This window comes from Fukomys damarensis, unplaced genomic scaffold, assembly GCF_012274545.1.
Source record: "Fukomys damarensis isolate Sample0158 unplaced genomic scaffold, DMR_v1.0_HiC HiC_scaffold_30, whole genome shotgun sequence".
Lineage (NCBI taxonomy): Eukaryota > Metazoa > Chordata > Mammalia > Rodentia > Bathyergidae > Fukomys > Fukomys damarensis.
Genome location: NW_022900942.1, coordinates 23,922,253 through 23,946,377, shown reverse-complemented (window position 1 = coordinate 23,946,377; position 24,125 = coordinate 23,922,253). Strand labels below are relative to the sequence as shown.

At 41.4% G+C, this 24,125-nt stretch overlaps 1 protein-coding gene across 7 annotated transcripts in view; it reads right to left on the bottom strand.

Moving 5' to 3' along the window:
* The window catches only part of Rnf152 (ring finger protein 152), a 79,316-nt gene that overhangs the window by 54,389 nt on the left and 802 nt on the right, over positions 1-24,125 (bottom strand). The window contains exons 2-3 of one of the 7 annotated variants that reach the window (XM_010644859.2): positions 23,183-23,305; positions 12,804-13,001 (exon numbers count right to left, since the gene is read on the bottom strand). The exons of 3 other annotated variants lie outside the window; for them this stretch is intronic. The gene's annotated coding sequence lies outside the window, so the exon portion shown is untranslated. Of the gene's footprint in view, positions 1-2,312; positions 2,402-12,803; positions 13,002-23,182; positions 23,306-24,125 lie in introns of all 7 variants that reach the window. 3 more of the 7 variants (XM_010644861.2, XM_010644857.2, XM_033757353.1) reach the window with 3 other exon arrangements.

The following is a 24,125-nucleotide window of genomic DNA, read 5'->3' as shown; positions in this document are numbered from 1 at the left end:
CCTCAAAAAAAGTTTCCCCAGCATTAAAGTTTAGACAAAACAGCCCAAAGGAGTTTTAAGGTGAAGGCAAATAGCCATGATATCTATTCCAATCCCCAAGAAACCTACCTAAAACCTCTGTAGAACTCTAGGAACATGGCAATTTTTTTCTTGATTTTCAAGGAAGTCTCACTAGCTGGGTTCAATTATGTATCTCTGCTTGGTAAATATGCACTAGAGTAACCACGTTTCAAAAAAACAGTTCAACGACCCCTAAATGTCATCAAGCCCAGGTTATTCTAAATATTCCCAGGTGCATTCCTCCCACTACCTGGATTCAATTTCTGGGATGGAGGAGCAACAAAGACATTCCTGCTCACAGCCCCCTCCTCTCAAGGAGCTCTGAGATCCATGTGACAGGGGCTACCAACGTGGAAACCACTGCTTCGATTCTCACAAAAGCCCTACAGACTGTGTGCCCTGTGTCCAGTCTCTCCCAGACTCCAATCATCCTGTCTACTGCCCCCAACTGACAAGTAGAGCAGGTGGCCCTCAGGTACCACCACTCCATGCCTGGTGCTTCACATATCATGAATTATTTAGCCTCAGGACAACTCAAGGGAGCATCCTTATCATCTCCATATTGCAGGCCAGGAGCTGGCAGAAAAGGGATAGCATAGAACTGTAAAGCCAAGATTTACACCACACCCTCTGCCACCTCTCTATCTGAGGATACCACAGCACGGCTTCACATGGATTACTGACTGGTTCTTTACCAAAGGAATGGGCCCATATACTCCTGTAGGGTCCATGTGTCTTTTTCATTTTTTTACACTTCCAGCCTCATCCACATCCTTAATCCCAGTAGCACACCCTTAATCCACACTCACACACCTTCACCCAGCCATCTTCAAACTCCCCACCTCTGACTGCAAGAGGTTTTGAGGGCCATCTAGATACAAGCCATAACACCCTCCCTCTGCCTTGTCTGCAGTTTTCCCAAACTATGTGCACATGCTGTTCCCTCTGTCTCTGCTGCTCAGTTCCTCACCCTCCCTTGGGTGTACCCTCTCCCGCTGTGCTCCCACAGCATACCCTCATCCTTTCATCAACTACTTCCTAGTGACACTGGGGGTGTGACCTCCAATTGTTGCTAGGCTCGAGACCTTGAATGAACAGGAGGAAAGAGAAATATTTGGGAACATTTCAAAAATGCTTTCCTCTGGAAGCAAAGCTCAGGTGCCAACCCAGGTGTGTGTTCTAAGGCCATAACAACACTTGCAACAGGCCCGGGCCTAAGCAGTCCATGACTTGTTCTGTGCATGTGTGCTAGCTTCAAGGAGTGACAGAAAATTTCACTCTGTGAGAGACCAAATCACCTCAGATGATGTTGCAAAGAGGGAACTGGGTGTCTACATTACCCCTAGAAGGCTGGTAACATTTTAAGAAGGTGAGAAAAATGGATTTAATATGGTGTTTGTTTTAGGCACCCAGGAAGGCCACTGCAGGTCACTAGATTAAGTATGGGCTTTAGATGGAACTTCAAAGCCATCCATAAACAAATGCAAAGCACAAATCAGTATTTTGCCTTATAGGTATACACAGCAAAGATATAGAGCAAAGGACTATGTAGGAGAGTCAGGGACTGGTGTGACAAAGTCATCATGAAAAGATTGACTACATCCATAAACTTCACATGTGCTGGAAAACTGGGTTGAGGTTCTCAGGGTTCCACTTTAATAATTTAATATAATAATTAAAACAGTCATCTTTCAGGTTTTTCATAACCATTTGAGATTCTCAAAAAAGATATTTATAATATTCAAAATATCTTGCAGGTAATCTTGTATGTTCCATGAATTCCCTAAACTTGCTGTTTCTTTTTAAGTAGGACAAGCTAAAGTAGCACCCAGTCCTTTTTCTTGAGAGTGTGTGTGTGTGTATGTTTTACTGGGAATCAAACCCAAGGGCTGTGTCCCCAGCCCTTCTTAAATTTTTTTTTGAGACGGCCTTGCTAAATCACTGAGTTGCCAGGCTTACACTTGTGATTCCCCTGCCTCAGTCTCGCAGAGTGCTGAGACTATAGGGATGTGTCACCATGTCCACCCTAATATCCAGTTTTAACAACTCCAATGACCACAAAATCCTACTTAGTTATGCTAATTCTACACATCATAACTAAGGGTCAAAAGTCATCAAGGGCCTTCTACTCATACTTACAAGTAACTCAAATGTTTCTGTCTTTAGTAAAGATCTACTTTCTGAGATAAAAAAAAAAAAAAGACTCCTACTTTGAATAAATGTGGCTTGCAAATGGGACAGTGTGTCCTCACCTTTATGAGACTCTGTCAGCGGAAGGAACCAAGTGTAGAACGTCCCAGACACCTTCACAACCAACAGCATCAAGCGAGCATTCAGAAACCTGCTTCACAAATCAGTATAAGTTACTCTGTCTTCTTCTCACTTGTTCAGGTTTTCTTTGCACACATCCACATCTGAAACTCATCATTGGGCTGGGGATTTAGCTCAGGGGTTCTGCTGCCTGCCTCACAAGCGCAATGTCCTGAGTTCAATCTCTGGTACCGAAAAAACAAACAAACAAACAAAAATCTCATCATTTATTTCTAAGACTTCAGACAAGCCACTTTCACCAACTACCTCTGCCTCTATGCACTTGGCAAGATGTCACAAAGACAAAATCAGGAAGTCCATAAGGAGATGTCCTTTGGATAGGAAACGAGAGAACAATGTGAGTAGGATTACTAGAAAAATTTGCACATCAGTGTAGTCGTTAGGCTTGTTCACCCTGAGTTTAATCCATGGAGGAAAACATGGACCAGTCCACCATCTCATTACTTTCCTTGCTAAACCTGGGAAAATATTCTCATTTCTTCCAAATCTCACCCTTTCTTGGAAAGAAATAATTTGAAAATGTGGAAATACCACTTTTTAATAATAAAGAGAATAATTTCGAGGAAATAGTATTTCGCCAGACCCGCATTTATCACTAATCCTCTGCTTTTAGGATTATAATAAAGAGGCGGAGGTGGGGTAGGGCGGAAGCCTTCTGAGGTCAAATTCCACCGCAGCTGCAACGTGGCCTGTGTACGCCAAAGAGGAACAGGCTTTGCTGGCCACTGTATCTGCGTGTGGGATTTATTACTGTAAATATACATGGCATGACATTTGTGTAAATCTTCAGGTCTGACACATTTCCCGTCTTTATCTGAAACATGGCTTTTTTTAAACTCGAGGCCTGTGCCTTGAGTAGTTTTCCTGCAGCCCAGGAAGAGGGACCACGCCTGTCAGTTGACTCCATCTGGCTGTCCCTTAAGACAACAAACTCCCACCAATTTAGGTACTCCAAAATCTGCTACAGTGTTTGCATGCTGGCCCAAGTTCTACGCCTTTTAGGTTTTATTTTGAGACTTTTTTTTTTTCTCCTGTTTTTAGATGTGGAATGAAGGTGAAGAGTTAGTTAGTTAGTTAGTTAGTTAGTTAGTTAGTTATTTTGAGACAGGGTCTCACTACGTATTTGAGACTGACCTGGAACTCACTATGTAGCCCAGGCTAATCTCAAACTTACAGCAATCCTCCTGCCTCAGCCTCCCGAGTGCTGGGATTACAGGTGTGTGCCACCAAGCCCGGCTTGAGTTCTTTTAGAGTTAAACAAGAAAGAAAACATCCTTTTCTCCTCCCATAGTCTGTAGACCTCACTTCTTCAAGGCTAACAAGTCCAGGGAAGGGGCCAGCTCCAGTCCAAGGTAAAATGGTCTGGGTAGCATGGAGCACCACCCCTCTTCCAGTGCCCATGTGTTCACGTGAGGCTCGCCTGACTCACTCCAGCACCCCAACTCAGTACAGCCCTCACATGGGGATTATATTCCTACGCAGTTCCCTCTATCAGACAGTCCTGGCCCCATCCTGAGTCTCAGTATCCCAAGGCCTGGTACTTGCTTTTCAAGGGGACTCTTCAACACTAGATTCAAATAATTAAGTCCTACAACCTCAGGGAAGTGAGCATGTTACCCTTCACTGGAGCACTGTCATTTCAGCACGGGGCTCCCAGACATAAAGCCCCAAAGAAACTGATGATTCCCACGGAACTGTCTACAAACCAGCTTCTGACCTCAGACTGCCATTTCATTTCTCTGGGCCTGCACTGTTTCCTACCTCCAACTATTGTTCTGAGAATTCAATAAGATAACAGGTATACAATACCTGTGTAACTTAACCAGATCTCAAGTCTTTGTTTTGGGGCAAAGAACATTGAAGCCAACGAAACAGCCAATGGCGGCAAGTAGTAGGGAATGGCCAAATGTGTTTCTTAGAAAGAACAAAAAGGAAGCTCCCCGCTAGTCAGAGAGGGGTGTTCTGCAAAGCTGATACTGTGTTTATTTAGGCCTCCTGGGTCTTTACCTGGTTTGGGGGACTTGTATACATGGCAGAAGGCAGGGATGCAAGTAGACCCTTGGTGTCCAGGAAAGCATGCTGCTTCATTTGCATTGTACTTCCTCCCAGGTCTACCATGGGGTTAAGAACCTGTTCTTTTGTCTCTGGCACTTCATTAGGCCCTGATAATCCATTTGGGTATGCTAATTTACTTAGGCCCTGACTTTTAGTTTACTTTAACTGTTCCAGACTTGTGCCCTATCTGCCTAAATTCCCCTATCCCCTGGCTTCACTTATACCACCACCAGGCACCTAGCAAGTGCTCCAGCATGTCCATTATCAGTACTAACCTCCCATGACCTCCCTAAATGTGCTTTTTCTTAAATGTGCATACAGAGGCTCAGCAAGGCTAAGTAGTTTACTCAGGTTCACAAGGCTGATAAGAAGCCGGGAAAGCATATCACCCTCAGCCCAGAAGAGAACAAAATTCATGTTGTTGCAATCACACTGCAAGACATGAATCTCTGATGGTAAACTCACGGATGCCCTGCAGGCTGGTGGACTCACACAGTAGATTTGTTGGCAGGTGGCCCTAAACTATTAGAAGCCCAGGGTGAATTCTGAACGTCATGGCTCATTCTGTCAGAAACAACTGATGACCCACCCTGGAGTTATACCTGGATCTACGGAGGGATGTTTTTTAGTCTCAGTGTTTTCCAACCACAAAATGCAAACAATGTCTCACACCTAGATATGGTCAAGGCAAAAGTTAACCCTCTTGTGAGAATCAATCCTGAATTAGGATGGGCAGCAAAGCTGATGGCCAAAGTCCCTCCTCATTCTATGCAGATAGGAACATCATTTGTGGGGAAACTTATCATCAGAGCCAAAAACATTGCTAGTGATCTTGACAATGATAAGAATTCTGAATTAACCCTAAACAGCATAATTTTAAATCTTCAATATATTCCAGAAACCCCACCCATTTCCATGATATCTCACGAGTTAGGCCTCTTTCCTTTCTGGTTTGCCCTACATTTGAAAAGCACTTGCCATTCTACTAAAGCAGACTTCCCTCAAAATAACCTCATTTTCTACTTCCACAATCATGTCACTGATATAATTACCACCATCATCATTTTAGCAGCACTTTGTTGCACTGTAATTTCCAGATGAATTTCCAGTGTAGAAACAAAATAGCCAATAAGATAATTAATTATAGCTCTATTGTTACTAGAGTAATGAGTGGCTAGAACGAAAACTCCAAAATTTTTAGTACTTCATTTTTAATATCATGTTCATCTTTGTAGCAATAACTACCTTGAAGCAATTAATTACTTAGGGTTATTGTTAGCTTATTTTGTTTCCATAGCAACTTATCTTCATTGATTCTTTTTAATAACCACCGCTGCAAAGTTTTGAAAGACCACTGTATTAAAATGGATTGCATATAATGCAACTACTGATGTCATTTGCAATTTTAACCTGGTTTTGCCACATACTTGAGCAATCTTAACCAAGCTACTAAAGATCACTCTGTCTTCTACCTTCCCAATCAGAAAACAAGGATATAGGCAGAATCTATTCTTAAATTACTGTGAGAATTAAACTGGGTACCTTACATAGTAGGGTTTTACAAAGTGCTTGGGATTTTCTACTCACTACCTATTAGCAATTGTTTTTTTAACTTATAAAAGTACAAATCCCAAAGATATTTAACCTTTACATTTTTACTCAATCTCCATACTTAAAAGATGGTTGAGACTTACTGTTGCCATTTTTGCGATTTATTCTGAAAACATAATACGCTCTGATTATTCAAAATACAGTTTTGAATAGCAATCTAACACAATCTCTGAAGGAATGAAACGTGTTTCTCTGTAACCCAAGAAAAGAGGGTTTCTAAGAAAACAGGCTGGCCTCAGAGAGTTTGATGAGGCTGATGGAGCTGAGAATTTATTAGTAAACAAATCTCATGAAAGAAAAATTAAAGCTTCTGCATTCCCCAGAGTATTTTCCTATACTGTCTTAATAAATGTTGTTTCATTCTTTCCATTCATTATCATTCCTCATACCACGCTAAGTGAATTTTGTCTAATTAACTTAATTTCAGAAATAAAAAACTAGTTTCAGACTTTCTACTGTTATATATGTTTGAGGCTGAGCATTATTTCAATTCCTGAAACTCCCCTACCAGCTTTAAAAAGGCAAAACTACATAGGTATTTGCCCCAATGCTGCACCTTTGTTGCTGCCACATTTTAGCAGCACTTTGACCAAGGAGAAGTATTAATCAAGATAATTCGGCTAGGGTAGAACTCAACAGTAGAGCAACTGCTAAGCACAATCAAGACCTCGAGTTTGACTGCCAGCAATGAAAAAGTAAGTCAGGGGTAGTGTTGCACGCCTATAATCCCAGCACTTCTTGAGAGGCTGAGGCAGGAAGATTGCCGCAAGTTTGAGGCCAGCCCGTCTACATAGTAAATTCAAGGCCAGCCTGAACTACATAATGAGACCCTGTCTCAAAAAAATTATATTATATATTATATTGACTCATATAAACTAAGCCAACATGTTAGATTTGTGATTGCAGATACAGGATTCAGCTATCAAGATGTGGTTGTTGTACACAAAGAGGAAAGATAATTTATTATTTGTTTGTTTGTTTGTGAAAAGGTCTCACTCTGTAGCCAGACTGGCCTCATTCTCTTGAGTCAGCCTTCTCCAAGCGCCAGAATTACAGGTGTGTACCACTACACCCAGCTAAAAAAGTTTTTTGGGACCAGGGATTTAGTTCAGTGGTGCTGCTGCCAGTCTCAAAAGCACAAGGTCCTCAGTTCAATCCCTGGTACTAAAAAAAAAAAAAAGAAAAGAAAGTTTTTTGATGATATAGCTCTCAACCAATACCACTGAAGACACTATATCCAAAACAGACCAGCAGATTTTAAAAAATTACATCAGTGTAGTCCTTAAGGTGACTAAGAACTAATTGGAGATAGATAATCATTCATGTCAACATTTACCAATGAAAAGAATAAGCTAGGTGCCTGGAATGCAAATATGAACCAGGTAGAATCCACCTTCAAAGAGCCCACACCTATTCCAGATCAGCAGCTGGCTATGTCCAGGAAACAGGCTAAGACCTGCAAGATGCTGAAAGCAACAGAGGTCATTTTTAGTTGGAAATCACCAGATTTCAGAGTAGCATATAGAAGGAAGAGTTAGGATTTTAATGGGACGACAGAGAAGGAAGGGGAGGTAGGCATTCTAAATGAGCCAACAGTCTGGGCAACACTGAAGTCTGGTGAGATAACCAGTTTGGATGGCAAGAGGGTCTTGCAAGTAGACTCCCTCTGTTCCAGGCAGGACTCCATACAGAAGAGTCCCTGTGCACAGACCATTTTAATTCCATGAGAAATCATAAGCAATTCTGGAATAATAAATATAAATTAAACTATGCTATAACTTTAAGTAACACACCACTGTTAATTTTCAATACATGTATCCTCTGTTCTGAAAAACAATTTTTTTCCCTACTACCAGCCTTTTGACCTATGTCCTTATACACCCAGTTCTCTTGAGAGATTCTCTCCCTGTTGGCAACTGAGGTTCAGCCTCAGATTCCAAACAGCCACCTGGGCATGGACTCTCTGAGGTGCAGCTCTGACCTCTCTACTTAATGCTATTTCCAAAGTGAACTCTTGATTTCTCCCAAATTAATCTTAGTCCCACAATTTTGTATTTGTTAACATTATTCACTCAATGCATCAAACTTAAAAATTTATTTACCTTCCCCTCTCTAAAATTCTACTAACTGTGTCTCTGAATGTCTCATGCATTCCTTTGCCCTTCTCACTCTTGCCACCCTACCTTGCCCTCAGGTCTTTGCTGCACCTTCTCTGGACGCTTGTGGTCTCCCCTCCTGCTCCAATCCATATTGATCACTGCTGGATTAAGCTTCCAAAAACAGCTTCACTCAGCCACATCTTCCTTCAAGCTACACACCATCAATGGTTTTCTGCCAAACAAATCCAAGGCCCCCTTTCCAACTATTTTCGCCATCCTCTCTCATGCTATTCCCACTCCCACACTCCACAGTATTATTTGTCGTTGAAAAAAAAAAAGACCTATCCTCTCTCCTACTACCACACTATTGCTGAGTTGGCTACTGGACTGGAAATTCCATTCCTATCTGCATTTATGTCCCACTTAATTTACTATCTATTCTTCACAAGTGTTGTCAGAGGCTACTTTTCCATAATGTCATTCTAAATCCTCTATCAGGAAGTAATCTTTGCCCCCACTAAACTCCAATACCATTTCATCCTTTACCATCTGGTGTTTACATCCTCTGTGTGCAAGCTCTTACTCCTGCAAGGTAACCTCTTGGAATGGAAAATAAATCAACATGCTAACTTGCACCTTCTGACATTAAATGTTATGCCAAGAATTATGGACAGTACAAGAGCATCAGCTGACAGCTAAGTTGGGACATTATGTGGAACCCATATAAAAATAAAGCAATAAAACCAATATCTTTTTAATTATCACATACAGATTTTAGTTGAGGTGAGAAATATATGCCAGAAATCTCAAGAAGGTAAATCTCTTTAACAGGAAAAAAAAAAGGTCAAAGTGGTATTCTGCAAAGGTCTCTATCATTGGCTGTGGAGCCATCCTGGTTGGCTTCTAATTCCAGGCCTGGCTTTTCTTTGTTTTGTGACCTTGAAAGAGTCATTACACCCCTCTGTGCCTCATTTATGACTTTGGCAGAGCTATTCTGCCTCTCCTGTATGACACAGATATTAATAGTACCTCTGCCTTTCCCTGCAGGGTTGGTATGAGGATTATGTACATACTGTATGCAAAACACTTACAGCCTCACACACAATTGGTGCCAAAAGTGTTAGCTACTCTTATTTTTACTATTGTGAAAATGTTTTATGTGGGAGGAAAAAAAACCTACTAGAATCAGACATTTGGCAGTTAAGATGCCTCACAGTTTTTACTAGAAAAAGAGCTTTTACCATCTTATTATCAGGCCAGAAATATTCTTGTTACCTGGCAGAGATTCTGGCTGACAGACAGGGAAGGTGAAATTCACTGAGGTGGTGGCCCTTTTGCACAATGGACTAAATCCTGTGCAAACAGAACAGACACATAAGACCAATGTGCCAAACTCAAACCTTTCCGCCATCTGAAGAGCTCATCCACAAATAGCCATTACCTCCACAAACAACTTTGCTGCTATCATCCAGGTGGGTACCAAAGAAAACCATGTGACTTGCACATTCTGGTCAGTGATCCTGTACAGACGACACAACCACAAATACAACGGCTGCCAAAGAAATGTGCACTGCACTTAGTCTGATGGTTTTGGGCTTTTTAAAGGACACTAATCCACAGCATTCAGCTGGGCTGTGCATGTAAGAGTCCATTTCAGAGACTGTCATATTATACAGTGATTTGTTTAATAATGATGTGGGGAACTTCTGTGACTACAGGTCATCAACCACTGTCAATTTTTTTTCCCAAAAGCTGTTTAAAATGCATTAAATCTACCTTGTCACAAATATCTCAACCTCATCTTATGCTACAGACACACACATGTATATACAGTGAAATAAAACTGCTAGTACACTTCATGTTTTGTTACTTTTTACTAAAAGTACTTATATCTTAAAGCTGCTTGCTATTCATATATCGAAATTATTAGAGTAGCTGGAATAACAGCTTCACATTTTATCATTATCTTTTAGATAATGTAGAAATTACAAGGATTATCGCAATAAGGCTGACACCACAAGTACGCTGGAACAAACAAAACAACTCTGTCCTTCCATGGATGGCCAAAATCTCCATTTTTCCTTATACATGGAATACTCTGGCATGGCTGCTTCAGCTACATCCTTTCACCTCAAATGTTAAGGAAGGTGAGGATAGACTGACTGCCAAAACAAGCACCACAGTATCTCAGTGGCCTACTATAAAAATGACTTATCTCTTCTTCACATTGCACCCCAATGCAGCTGGGGTTTTTTCCTCTGGTCATTCAGGGACCCAGATTCCTTCTATGTGTGGCTCCATCATACCCTGGGGCCTCCGAGAGCTCCCCTGAGCCCCTCAAAGTGCCCAGCAGATTCGAAAGAGAGTGAACGTGGAAGGCATCCATTCTGAACTTCCTCCCATGTCCACATATGTCCCATAGGCAACAACCAATCATGTGGCCTCACCTACATGCAGAAAGTGGTCTAATACAGTGCTTATCAATGGTGGGGATTACACCTCCCAACTGATATTCAGCGATGTGTGGAAACATCTCTGATACATCACACCCAGAGCAACTGGCACCTAATGGGCAGAGTCCAAGGATGCTACTAAACAAACCACAGTGCACAGGACAGTCTCCCAGCAATGAAGAATTATCCAGCCCCCAATGTCAAAATGCTAAGATTTTGTTAAGCATCTCATCAGTCTCTGCCGCAATCGTGGCATGTTCATGCCTATCAGGCCTATCATCACTTTCAACTAATGTACACACTACTCGATCCGAGTAAACCCACTGTCAACAGTTTTTCATGTATCCACTAATTTCTTTCTCCATTTATCGCAACTGCTTAAAAAGCCAAGGCCTCAACAATGGTCAATGAATTCACAGTGGAGCAGGGAAGACCACCATACACAGAATTATTACACAGGGGAAGTGGGATTTAAAAGAACAAATGGAAGTCGCAAGAATGATGTGATGTGTTAGAAGAGAGATGAAGTATTCTGAGGGTGATTAAAGGCAATGTGTGTTACAGTAATATTTTTTTGCAAAATTGAAACATTTACTGTAGTTTTTCAACATACCCCATGTTTTGTTGAATTAAAAAAAAAAAAAAATTTCCACTTCTTGCAGTCCTTTATCCTGGATGAGCGCAGCTCACAGACAGTGAGAAAACAGGCTAAACCACACTGCCTGGCTACAGCCAACTTCAGGGTATCTACCCCTCTCCCAGTAACCTGGGCCAATCTACCTAGCCTTTCCAAATTCCACACCTCCCAACAATGTGCTAACACACTTTCAACTTAAAATGCCTAAAGCATTTAATAAACAATATTATATTTGTACTATAGTTATCACCTCACACTCCAACATTGTTTCTGTTGTTATGAAACATATTATAGAATCCAACACAGGGGAGAAACATATCTGGTAAGCTTCCATGTCATTTTGTAGAACATCGCTAGTGAACAACTTCAATTTGCTCTGAACAAGATGCTTTTACTTATGAAGCTACCGTCACCAAGTAAACAGCCATTGTTCTTGATTTTGAAGCTAAAACTGAACTTAAAAGTACCATACTCCTACGTAATTCTTTACCTCCAATCATCTATCTCTTCACTCCCACTCCCTCAAACCACTGTCTCTCTACTCTTCCTATTTTCACTTTGATCAGCTTCAGGGAAAACCAGGTGTATTCAGCTATTAAGTACTCTAGATTATACTAAACAACAGTCACCTTGCACTAAAAAGCCTCACAAAAGAAAAAAAAAAAAAAAGGTTTCTTTGTAAGTCAGAATCTCAAGAGATTTTGCTTAGTGGTTCCACCGCCTGCCTCGCAAGCATAAGGTCCTGAGTTTGATCCCCAATACCAAAAAATATAAAATAAAAAAAAGAATCTCAAGAGAGAAATAAAATGAGGGAAATTGACTCCAGAAAATGCAGGACAATGAGCCTGTTCACACCTCTTCTTCCTGGGTGAAGAGGTAGGAAATCTGGATGGCAGGCAGAAAACCCATCCCTAGGATCAGGCTGAGTGAAACCAATTCACCCTTACTAAGAGTGATAACAGAACCCAGCAGCACTGCCCTTTGCAACAAAGACAAGGAGTCCAACAAAGCCTGAGGCAAGGAGAGTTAGGCTAAGTCAGGTTTACACCTGGAAATGGATTACCAGTGCCTTTCTAATTTACAAGGAGTTCTAAATCGTCTGGAAGGTATCTCTTCTTCAATTTCCACTGCAGACAAGACACGGCCTCTGGCTTCAAGGGAATTTTATTCTAAGAAGCACAGTAAAGAGAGGGTTTGGCATCTCTGTCAACAGGCTCCACAAGTAAGGTGAAACAGGTTCTGAAACCTGATGTTCGTTTTCCCTTTTTAGTGACGACATTTTTTCCTCGTAAATTAACAAATAAGTTGTAGAGCAGAGTGACTGCCTTGAGAAGCAATTCTCAAATGCTTTATTTATTATTGTACTATAAACCCAAGGGTATATGAACAATGAATTTTAATAGGTCTGACTCCATTGGAAAGAAAAGGAAATACTGGCTGCACAGAAATGCTAACTCTTCAGACTAATATTGTACATTCTGTGTATACAAATAAAAGCAATTTATTAATGCATTCTGTGAACCTAAAAGATCCCCCTTCCATAAAGAAGCTATTTACCTTTCTCTTTGGTGAAGTAATAGACTATGAAGAAATCCAGCTCTTCAGCAACACGGTGAACATGGTGTCTTGGTGTGCATAACGATTACACGGGAAACGGACGACATAAGTGTCTCACAGTTGCCTTTACATGCTATGTGCATGAGTTTCAGAGCTGGCAACCAACAAATGACTGTTGCTGGCAATTTGCTGCAGGTTCTGTTGGCAAAAAAAAAAAAACAAAAAACCCAAACCCTAGAGAAACAGTTCAACTTCCCCAAGAGAAAAGGAACATGAAGGATGAACATTTGAGGCATCAGCACAATACTAGGAGACTCTGAGGCACGTCTAAAGCCTTATCAGCTTTCATCAATCCCGCATCTCTGTCACAGTATGGAGCCAAGCCTGATTCCCTTCCCTACATCCACTCAGTCTGACAGATACATCACAAACTCCCTCTGGATGTCTGGGAAGAAAGCCGTAGGTACTATGTACGTGGTACCTGCAGGCCAGCCCATACTCCTGTCATGTTTACAATACTAATAGGTTCCAGAAGCATCCGGACTGCAAACAAAAGACAAAGCTGTTCATTTGCAAGAACCTTATAGTTCCAAGAAGAAAAAAAGAGCACAGGTTCATACACATGTATGCACTCCAGATAGCAATGCAAGAAGAAACACAAAATGTATTTGGTATATGTTATCTTCAAATCAACTATAGAAGAGCTCAAAGAAAGTAAAGCACAAACTGGTTTAAACCAGACAATAATCAACAACCCTTCAAAAAAAAAAAGAATCACTAGCTGGGTGTGGTGGAACACACCTGAAATCCCAGCACTCGGGAGGCTGAGGCAGGAGGACAGCTACAAGTTTGAGGCCAACCTGGACTACATAGTGAGTTCGAGGCCAGCCTGAATTACAGAGCAAGACCCTGTCTCAAAAAAAAAAAAGGGCTGGGGACTTAGCTAAGTGGTTCTGCCCCCTCCCAGGGCAAGGACTCAATTTTGATCCCTGGTACCGGGGAAAAAAAAGACAGCACCCCAGACTAAACTGAAACACAGGTCCCACAGGCCCCTCCAGCTTCCCTGTGCTGCCTTCAACATTACTTCTGAGCCACTGTAGTGGCAGTTAATCCCAGAACACTGGGAAACTGAGGCAGGAGGATTGCAAGTTCAGCCTAGGAAAATTAAGAGAATCAGAGAGACTCTGTCTCAAAATAAAAAAGGGCTAGAAACTTAGGCCAGCATGAAATCCCTGAGTTCATCCCAAGTACAAAAAAAAAAAAACAATTAATTCTGAAGAATAAATTGATTCCAAGTCTTCACTGAATGCCTACTGTGTGCTAAGCACTGTCTGTGTGACAAGCACAGCAATTATGAATGTTTAAGAGGGATTTCTAAAACTTCTCATTAATTTTGTATTATATTGAATACTTAAATTGAACAGTCTACTTTGTTTTTATTAAATTTTTGTTCTTAAAAACTAATAATGCTTTTTAAAATCCCACTCTAACCTACAGATTCATAAATCAAAGGATTTACAAAGTCTGGCTGCATCCTCCTGTCCTCTTCTTACCCTAATGTCATTCCCTCATGTCTGGGATGGCTGTATCTCTGGACACAATGATCACAGATCAAGACAGGACCCCTAAGCAGGGAGGCCAGCTTTCCCGGAACTGTCATGATTTTCAGATTCCATGACCTTGGTGTTCCTTTGGCCGTGAGGCAATTTAGGGATCAGCCTACTTCCAAGAAACCTGACCCCAGGAAAGTGGGGGTCCATTACAGGATGTCTTCCACTTGGCCTGGGTAGGGTGAGGCCGCAGAAGAAGAGTCTGAGATCTTTAAAGAGAGGCTTAGGTTGCCTTCTCACACTGCTGCTTCCAGCTTCCTCCTAAGAAGACCTATCATTTTAGACTCTCAATGATTTAAGCAAAGTTTCAGGAACATTTTCCAATGAAAAGGCTTCAGTGACAATGAAGTACAAAAGAAATCCTCAGATAAACAAGGGGTATAATAATTATTTAGATGTAGTTATCTTCTTAGCTAGCTTAAAGGCTGCTTCAGATTAGACTAGGCCTATTTGAACTGTTATTTCAGAACAGACCACACTGACTTGCAGATAGTAGATGCTCAATACAACAAGCATTGAAAAATAACTATTTATTTAGTGCTTTTGATGGGTGGGGTAACACATGAAGCACAGAGTATTATTTCTTATTCTTGCACCTACTCAATGAGGTTAATTCTCCATTTTACAGCCAAAGAAACCAATGCTCAGACTTTATTTACTCAAAGTCATATGGCAGAGCTGAGGAAGAACCCCAAAGCCATCTCACTTTTAAAATGTCATCTTTGTTTTTGGAAATCAATATGGAGACATCTCAAAGAACTAGGTTCCATCTGACCCAGCCATCCCTCTGCTGGGTTTCTTTCCAAAAGAATTAAAAGTTTCATACCACAATGATATATGTGCATCCATGTTTATAACGGCACAGTTTGTAATAGATAAAACTTGGAAACAACCCAAATGCCCATCAGCTGGAGACTGGATAAAGAAGATGTGGTTTTCCTATAAAATGGAGTCCTACTCAGCCATAAAGAATGAGAAATGAGACATTTATAGCTAAATGCATGCACATTAAGGCTATACTCTTAAGTGAAATAAGTAGGACACACTTGAGAAAATACTGAAGTTTATCTGGTGTGAAAAAGGTTCAAATGGTGTAACTGATAGTGTGAAACAGGAAGAAAATGACTACAGGGAAGTGGGGGAAGGGGTGGGGAAAGGAAATAAGGGAAAAGAAAAAAATCTGAAAAAAGGAAAAAATGGAAACAAAGTCTTTGTAAACAGGGAAGGATGAAGGAGGGGAAGGGAGGGCAGGGGTATGGGGAAAAAATAAGAACCAAGACATATCACGTAAAGGTACAAGATCCCAATGATATATGTAACTGTATTGTTTGCTTTAAATGTACCAATAAACTTAACAGAAAAATAAATAAATAAATAAATAAATAAATAAAATGCTATCTTTTTAACCACTCGACTGAATTAGGACCAAATATGATACATGTTAAGGAATCAAGAATTGAGAGAGAAGTTTTAGATACATTTCTTTTATTCTTTCCCACTTTAGATTGGCCAGTACAAAAAATAAAGTCAATTATGTGTTAGGTACATACAATCAGCTATTGCATGAGGGACACTTCTGCTATAGTTGTGCCTGACAAAGAATAGGCACCCAATATTTGAATCAATGTAATAAATGCATTTGCTTTATTCATTGACACTGTCAAAAGTACTCTTACTCAGAATGATGAGTGACAAGATAGATTTCTAAACCAGATGGGATCGTGGTATTTACAGGCATTTGGCGCTAGGTGACCACATTTTATGTGTTAAAATAAACATTGTTTTTGAGGAAAAAAAAAAAAGATAGATTTCTATGTGTGTCTCTGTAGTGTCATCAGTGTCATGGAGCAGTGGTGGAGTGAAGGGCATTCACCCCAGTATAGACTGACTCTACCTGTATGGGTGAAGTACCTACTACTCACCTCCAATATTAGTAATCTCTAACCTTCCTGCAACAAACGACAAATTCTCCAAAGTTTAGCAACTGATCCACTTGCTGTCCAACCACTTTAATCTCATAGTATTAAACAAGTTGCAAACCTATCCCAAAGCAACAACTGCAAAAGGATACCATGCCCAAAACTGGTTTTTGTAGGGTTTTTTGTTTGTTTGTTCATTTTGGTACCTGGGATCAAATTTGGGCCCTTGTGCTTGAGACAGGTGCTGAAGCCACTGAGCTAAATCCCCAGCCCTCAAAACTGTTTTTGAGATGTTTATCTCAGCTCCATTCAATGTAATTCAAACTGAGGATGTTTTTGCATTAATGTATTCCTGGACATCTCTCCAAGCAGCGGAATACAGTCCCCTTTCATAGTAACATCCTCCATAATGATCAAGATTTTTGAGTGTCTACCATGTGAATGAGTATTCCAAAGTCAAAAGAGGCAAAATGGGACAGGTGTTATTCACAAAGTTATTTATGCCCACAAGGTAAATATGGGTGAGATGTGACAGTCAGTTGTGGCACTTGTCACCCAGTCATGTCAAATAGTCATCACAGCTTGCTCCATTAGAATTCTGAAGTGGCTTGGTGGCATGGGAAGTCCTAATGCCAGTTGCTATATGTCAGCAGGAAAGGATTTTCATTCTTTCATTTTCATTTTGTGTGTTTTTAAAGTAGCAGCAAAAAGAAGCTGAAAAATAGACTAGCAATAACAACTAATTTTGTTAGAATGACATTCAATTAGAATCTTACAATCCCAACCACTGAATCGGTATGCACAGTGCAGCCTGGTAATTCAAATTTGACCCAACATTAAATCATTATTAATGCAAACAGGAAGCTCTTAAAAGTTTTTGTCTTCTTAACTTTAAAAGTTTAAGCCACATAGTGTCTTTAATCCTTTTATCCGCGTATGTCAAGAACATTTTCTGTTGTCAAAGATTCATCAGTTATTATTGAACCTTTCCTATAAATCAACATAGTGGCAAGTACGAAATGGAGTTGAACCTCACCAAGTCTTCATCTTGAAGGAGCTTTCAAGGGAACTGATATCCTGAAGCTCACAGTTGCTACATCTGTGGCCTGCAGGAGCCCTGGGGTAGAACTGCATCTCCCTCCTCTAGCAGGGCATGTCCAGGCTGAGCAATGGCTGAGAGTCAGGCTCTAGGAATATGTGGCTCAATGACAGAAGATGTCACAGGGTGCTTTTTCAATGCAACTCCTGTTCTGGGAACTAGCTTGAGTGAGTTTCTGTTCATTGCAATTAATCACAAAGGAAGACATTTCAATCTTAGGTGATAATATAAATGCTCTTTGTAGAATGAATGAACAAACAGGAATAAATGAAAGAAAGTTGAATGAGATGGGATACTTACCTAGCTAGGGAAATACCATGATCATGAGATGAAAGCAAGGCAATTTTAGCAGAGAATTTTGAAGTAATAAGGGATTGCTAAGGGCTAAAGTGATCCAGCTCAGTGTCTTAGAACACTGAAGAGCCTCTAACCATAGATAAGAAGGCAAGGACATTTCAGGCCACAGAATGTGCTAGAACTAAGAATGAGTCTATGCAAAGCATTTTGGATGAACGATGAATTAACTTTCCTAATACTGAGTTTTAAAGTCAAACAGAATAAAAGTCAAGATTGAAAAGGAAGTTAGGGGATCACACTGAGGAAAACTCTGAAAGAAAGACTGTATAAGCGTCCTCTCCCTCAAAACAACAAAAACAAACAAACAAACGAAACCCCAGGATTGAGAGACCAAAGGTTATCTAGGAAGGGGATGTCTGTTAAAACAGCCTTCTAGTCTAAATGAACAGGTAATAGCGGAGATGCAAGAGTCAGGAAGTGAAGGTAGCATGGTAACTGCCCAGGGATAAATAAGGTTCCTGATGGGGATATAACAGTGGGGATGGAAATTAAAGGAAATGTGTGGACTGTGAACAAGGAGAACAGCTGATAACAATAAAGCTCCCGATTTCCACAGTATCTATCAAAGCTGTTATGAAAACTTCATCGACTCATCCAAACTCAGTGGGAAGTGTGACTATCAGTGAGTGTAGTTACCCACTTCTGCCAATGAGCCAGGAAAGTCGTATTTTCTTGGTAGGTGGGAATGAGATGGGAGGGGAGGAGTATAAAGAGAAAACACAAGCACAAACACAGCATCTGTAGATTCCACTTCATCATTCCTGTGGGACATCTTCATTACCCCAGGAAGCCTGTGCGATGCTACAGTAGAAGTCTCAGGGCTGGAGATGTAGCTCAGTGGTAGAGGGCTTGACTAGAAGGAGTAAGGCCCTGATTTCAATCTGCCATACTATTAAAAAAGAGAGACAAAGAGAAACTCTAAGTATAAATAAGAGAGAAAAATAAAAGATAGGTTTAGGAAACAGGAAGATAGATCTTTTGTAGTTGGGAAGAGGACAAAGAGATGCGGGGGTGAGAAGGGGAAGTGGATATAAAAGGAATTAAGATGCATTACACATCAACTTCCCTTGATGGATGTAATCATTATGTACTGCAAACATGTACTGATAAAAATAAAAATTTTTTTTAAAAAATAGAGTAAGTTTTATCATGCAAAATGTTTGCACTTTTATTTATACAGGAATCAGTATATCAACTGGTAAATAAGGCATCTTTTTCAATTCATCCTTTCCACTCCCAATAGATCACAAGTGGCCTCCACAGCTCTAGAAAGAGCACACTGCCTACACCTCAGCATCCATATGTGGTCTAGGCCAGAAAACCATGGACAGCAAGAATCATCCCAGAAAAATGTGGGACGTGTGTACTTTGCTCGAGGCCTCTCCTTAAATCCTACCACAACAGTAAATCTATTAGAAAAATTCTGAAACATAAAACAAGGATTTATTTTATCCAAACTATGATTTCCATCATGGAAGAACTGATTTCCATCGTGGAAACAGACTACTGACACTCATAGCATAACTGCAGAAGCCACAAAAAAGGAGCAGGAAACCCACAGCCTTCCTCTTTTCTAGTTACTGTAACATTGTGACAGGAAGTGTCAGGGGGATCATATTCAGGGTACATGTGTCCTCTACCTGAACAGCTGGCTTTAGCATGACGTTAATGAGGTCAAGATTCAGAAGCCACACAAAACACAGAAATGCATTTTGGAGCTTCTCAAATATACTTCAAGGCTGGCCTTCAGGACTTCTTTTTCTTTTTAGCTCAGTCTATGCTCACTCTCAGCCCAACCCCAGGCCTTGAACTGGTTCTTGGATAGTCCACGTCTGCTTCTCCAAACTGCTTATCTCTTAAATCAGAACCCCCGTGGGTACAATATCTTACCACTCAAATTAAGCTGGACTAGAAAGTGGCCTTTAGGTTGTTGGGCTAATATCAGTGTCCCTTCAATCGCTGTGACTTGGGAGACTTAGTTTATATGTTATTTCTATATACAAAGACATCCATAAATTTTTTTTTGCCAAGGTGATTACTGAGCCAGAAGCAATTTGTTAAATTCCATGCTTATGCTTAAAGCACTTATCAAAACTTTAAAATTCTAATTTATGCTTGCAGTTATCTTAATGTGAATAAAGATATTTAGGTGACCAGCTCTTTTCAAAGTGATGTCTCTCTACAAGTTGCCAACTGCTTGGTCCACAACCGCTTGCAACACCTATTCCACAGCCTTTAGTTGTCTTCAGGCAGTGTGGTAAGGGAGAGTTTAAAACTTACTACCTTAGCAGCCAGCCAGGTAGCTGATGGAAGCATGAATGTTCTAGACCTCTCTGGATGTGCTATTAGTCCTATGACAAGAAGCTTCTTGTCTAACTGCTTTTTCTAAGTAACAAGAAGGTGACCTACAATCACCCTAAACCTATTTCTGCCCCTTCTAGTCTTGGTTGTTGCACCATCCCCATCTTAGCTGTAAGGGGCCACTTCCTGGGTGACTCTAGGCCCACCTACCACTCTTGTTCCACAATGGGCTGTTACAAACTCAGGAAGAAGCAGATGGTAAAGGAGAGAAAGTCTGTAAGCTGTGTCTATTACATAATGCTAGGCATGAAACCTCCTAGCATTGGCCTTGGAAATACCTACTATACTCAAAACAGGCAAAAGAAAAAGGATTGTAGCTTTATTTGATGACCAGTATACAATCATGTTAGTAAATGCCATATTAACATATTGATAAATTACAGGTTGGAATAGGACCAGATTTTTAACATCATTATTATTCTTTTATTTAATCAATGCTGATAGAATACCCAAAACTTCCAATCACTAAGACAGGTCCTGTTGGATATGCTTTAGAATTTTCTCAGGGCCAGATTACCGTGGAAGTCCCTAGTACTGCTCACCTGTACCTGAACTGTGGCTATGTGGTCATACGACTAGTTTTGGGGTGGAGCCACATAACTCATTTTTGGATGGAATCCCACAATTGTTAGAATGATACCCACAGCATTTCCTTTCTAGTACTGTAGAGATGGCTCATGCCCAGGTACAATCAAGCCTCGATCAATTCAGATCCTTGAGTGACTATAATGACTACAGTACACACCCTGCCAATTACACTAGATACACAGTATGGGAAAGAAACTGCATGTAGCACTGGGAGGTAGACATAGTTGTTACTGCAACATAGTCTAACCTCTCTTGATAATACATCTCTGTCTAAAAATGAGTAAGGGAAATGTATAAAAGCCCTCACCTCAATCTGTTTTCTAAAACAGATAATACAGAAAAGCACAATTTGTTTCAAAATTTAAATGCAGCAGGGACTGAACCACACCTTGAAAAGTAGTGGGTATTGACACCATAGAAAAAAGAAAGAGAATGACCTCCCAACAATGGTAGAACCTGACCACTCATGCAGAATTCAGCTGAAGCATTCAGAGACTGTAAAGAAAAGGACACCTGAGTATAGGCCCAGCCATTGAAGGAGTAAAGAGCTCCCCAGTGAAAGAGGCATTCAAGTAGATGCTGGATGAGTACACTCCCCATCTTTGGAAGTCCAATCCCACCCTTGGTTCATCTCTCTAAAGCTTTCACTGAACTTCATTCTGAGCAGTTCTCCCTATCTCCCTTTCTGTATAAGTTCTCTGCAGGTAATATATTTTCATGTCTCCACCCCGTACTCCCATCCCCTGGCACCTCTCACAGAGCCTTTCATCTATCTAGTGCCCAACAAACATCTGCTGAATGAATGAATGTACACCATAAAAAAGCACTGGATCCAAAGGTCCGTCCACTACTGCCAGTGCTCATCCAACCTAAACCTAAACATACTGCTGCAGACATCTGGCACTGCGAAGCCTCCTTCTGAAATAAATTAGGCCTCAATACAACACTTTTATTATGACTTACCACTGTACACAATTTAAAACCACAGTGAAACCTAACACTGCACTGTGGCTATCTTTGTTCTTGGACATGCATTTACATGTGCAGGCAGCTGTTTTCCCATGTGGAATTTTGTGTGTGAGGTATTTATTTTTTGTTTGAAAAAACCACACCCTTGTTTCTATTGCATTATTATAGTCCCTATGATCCCATCACATGGGCTTTTCTTTCTGCAGCAAAACAGTACACACCCAGCATTACTGCTGACATAAAAATCAGTTGTCAAAATACCTCTATCCTACCACCGTACTACTAATCTCATCTTTCCAAAGTATTGGCCTTTGTTTCAGCTGGGACCTGATAACTCATCTCCTTCTCCGAGTGATTCCCGAATGCTTTCAGTAGAAGGATAAATGTTAGTGTCACTTCTGTTTTTAGAGTCACCTTTCAAAACAAAACTACCCCAGAGGTGAATAATAAATTGTCCAAGTTTCTAGACTTTCTTTTTCAAGAGATTCGGGGGGAAATGGTAAAATAAATTTGCCATAGACTTCACTGTGCTGCCTCTTGCTGCTGTGCAAAGGGAGCACTAGTCACCTTTGGCCCTCAGCAATCTGTCTTCCTATAAGAAAAACCCGAGTCCATTTCCATATCCATTCTCATTCCCTGCTACTTCTGTAGGATGTGCAATGCTCTGCCCTCTAGGAAAGAATCCCAATGCCAAGGTGTCCTGGTAAGTCTGAAGGTGACATTTTCATTAACTTCTCTCAAGATAACCCCAGATCTGGTTAGGTCAACATCAAAGCTATCCTTGGAAAGAAAAGAATAGACCAGAGATTTTTTGTGGTTTGGTTTGGTTTTTCTAAGAACAACCTAAAGATAGAATGCAAAATGAGAGTCTAATGGTTCATGGCTATCTAAATGGAAACTTAACTAAAGCTTCGTTTTCCTGTTCATTTTATGCTCTCCAAACAGTCCTCCCTGCCACCTCCCAGCAACTTACTGCAAACCTGGTTCTCTTGATATTTTAAACACTATTACAGTGAAGGGATCAGGGGAAAATATTATTTCATAAGAAGGTCACTGTATTTGACCAATGTCTTAATTGAGCACTGGTCAAATTTATAGTCAGCCTTGCCATAATAGCCTTTCCACAAATGATACCCCATTTTGACTGAAGTCAAAAACATTAGTATAGCTAAGGATGCTGCCTTATATCCAATCCCCACATTCATATCCAACTGCCTGTGTATTGTTCCTATCAATACTCCCATCAACCAGGTGTAATTTATACAAACCCCAGCGCCCACGCCCTGCCCAAATGACTTCTTCAAAAGGGCTGAAGTCATTTTGCAATTTCTCCTCTGAAGCAGGGGTTTCAGCGGCCCCCACTCCTTCACACAGATGGGAATAACGCTGATGCCAAAACCACCCAAGCAGCCCCAGCACTGTGGGCTCAAATGACCCAGAGACACCCAGGCGGCTACCCAGATTACTGGGGTTTACCTGAATCTGTCAACGAGTCCCTTTCACCCCTTCTGCATGATGACATCAAGTGGAAATGATAAGCGTTTGCGAAGCAAGAGGCTGACAAGCAGGAAGCTCAACTGAGACTGAGCTTTGTTCAGCCTGCAGTGGAATACATGCAGAAAGGGTTAGTTACACGCAGCACAGAAAGAAATCCAAGCATCCTCCCAGACCAGCGAGGCCAGGGTGGGTGCACTGGGAGGAAAGGGCTAAAGTGTGAAGGGATGGCGGGGCAAGAAAGAGGCGTTACGACTCCTAATTGTCTCTCTAAATAAATAACCACCTCTCCTTCTCCTCTGCAGTCTCCCCCGCCCCTAAATTCTCCGTGGCAAAGCCTCTACTATGGTAGCAACAGTAATTCCTGTGAAAGGAATCAGAGAAGGTAGAGAATACCATCTCCGGGCAAAGATAACGCTAGAAAAATACACTAGATAAGCCCGGTCAAATGGGAAGCCGGGCGCCTGGCCATACGCCCAGATACACACAGTTGCGCTGCATGCAGGAGCATCCTTTGCTCCGGTCTGCCACCTCAAGTCGTTATCACTGTTTTGCCGATTTCCCCACTTCCAAAACCGCCTGGCGCTCCCACCACCACACCCCCACTGCAGGCGGTATCGCGGACCGCCGCGGCCCAAGCAGCGACCCACGAGTCCAGCCTGCTTTGTCCTGCAGCTGTCCTTCCAGGAGCAAACGCCCCAGGCGCGCGTGTGCGCACAAAGACCCCAAGGCCACTGCGCCCTTTTCCCTGGAAGGGTCCCGGGGCAACTTCTAGGAGTGGGAAAGGTGCCCGACCAGGGGACCAGGAAGGGACCAGCGGGGGCGTGTGCGGGCTCGGGGCGCAGCTGGGGAGCGCGCGCGGCGCGGGCACGAGGAGGCTCCCTCCGGCCCGAGCTCCAGGGGGCATCCGAGGACTCAGCGGAGC